Here is a 4,977-nt window from a genome sequence, read left to right as displayed (position 1 = left end):
GAAGAGACAAGGGAGCTCTTTGCTTTGGAGCCTCTTTTCTTTTCTTTTCTTTTCTTTTCTTTTCTTTTCTTTTCTTTTCTTTTCTTTCTTTCTTTCTTTCTTTCTTTCTTTCTTTCTTTCTTTCTTTCTTTCTTATTAATTAATTTATTTTTAAATTGATGTGCAATTTTGTTAGCATCTAGTGCAATAATGATTTCCAGTGATTCATCCCCTATGTATAACATCCAGTGCTCATCCCAACAAATGTCTTCCTCAATGCCCCTCACCCATTTAGCCATTCCCCCACCCACAACCCCTCTAGCAACCCTTAGTTTGTTCTCTATATTTAAGAGTCTCTTATGTTTTTGTCCCCCTCCCTGTTTTTCTGTTCTTTTTGCTTCCCTTCCCCTGTTCATCTGTTTTATATCCTAAATTTGACATGTGAGTAAAGTCATATGGTGTTTGTCTTTCTCTGACTAATTTCGCTTAGCATAATACCGTCTAATTCCATCCACGTCTTGCAAGTTGGAGCCTCTTTTCTAGGAGCACTAATTCCCTTCTTGAGGACTCCACCTTTAAGATCTGGCCACTCCCTAAAGGCCCCACCTACTCATACCATTCCCTTGGGGGTTAGGTTTCAACATATGAAGTTTGGGGGAACACAGGCATTCAGAGCCTAGCATTATGATTTCCGTTTCACAACAAGAAACTGAGGCAGGAGACGTTAAGTTAGGAGCCTAATGTAGTAGGTGCTCATGCCAGAAATGAAGCCTGGGAATCCGCACACTCACCTAACACATTACACTGCACAGGAAGTGCTCACGGCTCTCTGGTACACGGTGGCCATCGCTGCTATTACCAGCTCCCTGGACCTTCAGGTCTGGGCGGGATGGTCTAGCCCTGGGCTGTCCATCATGGCATCCTCTAACCACGCGTGGTTTTGAGCCCTTGAGGTGTGGTGAGTGCAAACTGAGATGTGCTTTAGGTGTAATATACATGTCAGATTTTGAAGATTTCACTTGCACACAAAGAAATAAAATGTAAATAAACACTCCAGGATAAGAGTCATAGCAAAAATTGTAGATAGAGCAAATTATGGCAGACAATAACGTGCACCTTCAAGTAAATATCTTGATAGTTAAAAAAAAATTTCTGGATCCAGTAGCATAAATAAGAATATATTAGCAACACTAATATCACATTAAAAATTTCACGCTAAAAAAATGTATTTATTAGAAGATCTAGAATTGCCCATGTGGCTCGCGTTGAGTTTTCATTGTTCAGTTGTCCGCTTAGAGACTGGAGAGCGAGCATGAAGCCAGGGGCTCAGGGGCAGCAGAAAAGTTGGGGGGGGGGCGTTGGCGTGAGAGACTCCAGGGACCCACACAACTGCCAGCACATTCACACACCCCCTCCCCTCACTGAGAGTGAGGGCCACAGAGGAAGGAGGCTCTGTGGAACCTCTTCCGTTCACTGTAATTGCCCCAAATTCTGGGTGAGCAGACATGGCCCGCGACCAGAGATTCAAGGGAGCCAGCAGGCACCACATCGCCCATCTTCCCCCATTAGGGGAAAGCTACTTCCGGTTGCAATGGAAGCCCCACCTCCGCGCGTGAGGCCCCGCCTCCCTACTCTCACCACGCAGGCGCAGTGGAAGCCCCACCTCCGCGCGTGAGGCCCCACCTCCCTACTCTCACCACGCAGGCGCAGTGGAAGCCCCACCCCCGAGCGTGAGGCCCCACCTCCCTACTCTCAGCACGCAGGCGCTGCTGCTGCCTCTCGTGGATTTTTTTCTTTTTTTCCTGGAAGCCCTGTTGTTTCCAGGAGACTTGTAGTTTTTGGAAAACAGTTGCCTCAGAACTTACCTGTCTGTCTGACGGTTTAGGCTGCGCTCCCAGGGCTGGAGGCAGGGCAGGGGACTCCCGTCGCTTGCGGTAGGCTCCTGCCGGAGTAGCGGCGGCGGCGGTGTCCTGTGAACGCCTCAGGACGGCCGACACCTGCCTCTCCCTGTGCTGGCCTCGGGGAATCCCACCGGCGTCGTCTTCGCTCTCCATTTCCTTCCAGCTCTTTGTCCAGTCAGTCAGCAGCTCCCTGGACTGTGCCTTTTAGAGAGCTGGGGGGCCTCCGCACTTGCCTCCCCTCCTGGTCTAGGTCACCTGGCCCGTTGGAAGGGTCTTCACGTTTTCAGTCTGAGCTGCATGACAGCAAGCAGTCTGCCGCCCAGCGGGTGCCCTTTCTGAAGTGCGCACCTGATAGAGTCACCTGGCGCTGTGTCCGTGAAGTTCAGGCTCCCACGTATGTACGGCCCCTGGCAGGACTTTTATCAGCTGGCTCCTCCTTGCCCCTTCGGTCCCACTGACCATGCCTCTCCGTCTCCCACCTTACAGTTCAGCCACCTACGTCTTCCTGGTTTTCTGCCTAAAATGTACCCTCCGTTAGTACTACCTCTGACCCCATCCCCCTACCTCTACCCCAGGAATTTTGTCTGGCAAGCTTACTCTCTCCTCAGGTCTCAGTGTAGCTATAAACTGACTCATCCCCTCTGCTTTTCCCCCATAAGAGCACTTCGCATCCTCCTCTATGGGCTGATTGTGAGCACGGACTGCTGTTGATCTCCATTTACCTCTCTAACACTACGGAAGTGCCAAGGAAAGAGAAGTTACCTAGTAAGTATTTGTTACTTACACGAATGGGTTCAACACAGCTGGCTGTTGCCAGAGGGCAGCTAATATTCACACCAAGAGGACTTTAAGGCCTGTGTAGATATTGACACTCGGGTCCGCCTGATTTCCAACTTCTTATAAAAAAGTAACACTGTCAAGGTCAAGGGCATTAACAGTCTAAAGTCCAAATGCCTTTTCTTCTTGGCCAGTTGATGAAACGTTCATCTCTCCAACCCCCAGAATCATTCCTCGCTCCCATTTTGCTCATTTTTCAAAGGGGCCAGACTAAGACTGTGTCAGTGGAGGTGAGACGGGGGGAGAGCTGGGCACAAATGCTTTCTGCCTGGCTGTGGAGCGTGAAGTAACTTTTTAAAATTGTTAACTACTTCATACTTTTAATCAGCTTACTCTTTTCAAGCATCATTCCCAGATTAAATATGAGTCATTTTGGGGGCCCAAGATACCCTTCTGAATGAATGACTGAACGTAGCTGTGAAATGTGTTCTCAAGGAGCCACTTGTAAATTTCCACGCGCCGCTGTTATTCTAAGTCCGATGAAGGGAGTCCACCAGTTACCCCATGTGCACAAGAAAGGATTATCTAGAATCTAATTTTATCTCTAAATCTGTAAACAGCCAAGTGGCACTATTTATTATTTTACATAAACCAACCCCAAGACCAAATTCTCTTTTAAATGTGTCCTTCAATCTTTTCCAACACTGCTTACAAAACCTCAATAGCTTGAAATAGTTCGGTGGTCTCTGCCTTTGGGGAAGGAGAGAGGGGCTGCAAGAAGGAGGGAAGAGGAGGGTGGTCTTGAGAGGGATGAGGGAACCCCTCTCTGGCACCGCAGTCCAACAACGTGCTGGCCACATGAACCAGAACATCGGGATGAAGGGGGAAGTCAGTGGCTGGCCTCTTCTCAACTTGGCCAGATGCCTTTTTCTATTCCCATTTAAGATGTCCTTTGGTAAATGGGAACGTGGAGGCCTGCATCAGTCACCATTAGAAAAATTTGTGCAGGAACTTATTCCCTAGTGACTTGACGCGCAGAGTGGCCGGTATCCATGGGTCCTTAATCAGCATTAGTGAGAGACCAGGGCACTGATGAAGATGGATGCCGAATGAACGCTATGCTTCCTGTAGCTCCGTGGAAAGGACATGGCATTGAGCATAGTGGCGACATGGAAAATCCACTTTCTCCTCCCAGACATATTTTTACCAATATAATATTATAATATGATTCTCTCTTGTTTATCCCCTTATTTTTTATAGTTAAAATTTTAATTTGGTGTTTAAATGTAATTTGAGTACTGCCTAGAGCTCTCTAGAGGCAAGGTGATATCAATTCTGCAGACAGAAAAACTGTAATTTTCACATGGCGTATGATGGCGGCCAGGGATGCGCTGTGCCTTGTGACTGGGCATCTATAAAGTTCCCACCATCAGCTTCAAAAGCACCATCATGAGCGTCTGAGAAACCGATAAAAATAAATGTTTCCCTCCTTCCAAATTCAGTTACCAGAGTGGAAAATCAACTTGTTATCTTTTCTTGCCATACTTTATAGGATGAAAATCTGGTCTTTAAAAAATATTTAGGAGTAAATAGCCTGGTTTCTTCTTTCTATTCAGCTAGGGGCTGAATTTCTGGGCAGGTAAGTCAGCTGTAAAACTTAATCCTTTCCTGTCTGATTTTGGATGCTGTGCCTGGGGACAAATTATATTTTGTTGTTGTTTTTGCTTGTTTGTCTGTCATCCTCAGTCCAGTGAATCCTCCTCTCTGACTTCGACCCAGATGCCATTTCCATTCTCAGAGTTTGACGTCCTTGGATGAAATCAGGAATGGCAAACAACTTTGAGAACTTTGTGCTCATATGGTTATAAATGTGCCTGCTGAACATTTTTGGTTTTGGTTCAGTTGTAAGCTGATATTGGTTTTGGAAATGAGAAAAGAAATCTCAAGGAGATGTCATCAAATAAAAACTAATTGCTCCACAAACATTAATTGACTGTCTTGTGTGCACCAGCCCCTATCCTAGCAGTAAGATGATGGATAGGAGTAACACAAGGCTCCTGCCTTTGGGGAGATTTCTGTTGTGTAGGGAACCTGGAGAAGGAAATCAGCAATTACCCTATGGTACTGTATTGTCCATGGTGGTTGGTGGTATGGAAAAACAGTTACTTCTGTCGGTAACTGTGAACACCAGGGCCTGATCTGATCTGTAGCTTCAAATTCCGGTTGTATCATTAATATCTTGTGTGGTACTGGGCCTGTAATTTCACCTCTGTGAGTCTCAGTATTCTCATCTGTAGAATGGGGATAGTTACAGCTCCAG

General features: G+C 46.5%; 1 long non-coding RNA gene across 1 annotated transcript; it reads left to right on the top strand.

Moving 5' to 3' along the window:
• Window positions 1-1,715: 1,715 nt before the first annotated feature.
• LOC120234893 lies at window positions 1,716-4,640 on the top strand. Its single transcript, XR_005529236.1, has 3 exons — window positions 1,716-2,274; window positions 2,540-2,645; window positions 4,404-4,640. It is a non-coding gene; the product is annotated as an uncharacterized LOC120234893 (long non-coding RNA).
• The last annotated feature ends 337 nt before the right edge of the window (window positions 4,641-4,977 follow it).

This window comes from Hyaena hyaena, unplaced genomic scaffold (assembly GCF_003009895.1).
Source record: "Hyaena hyaena isolate Hyena2069 unplaced genomic scaffold, ASM300989v1 scaffold_119, whole genome shotgun sequence".
Taxonomy (NCBI): Eukaryota; Metazoa; Chordata; class Mammalia; order Carnivora; family Hyaenidae; genus Hyaena; species Hyaena hyaena.
Note: the sequence above shows the minus strand (reverse complement) of the source record. Positions and strands in the feature narration are given on the sequence as shown.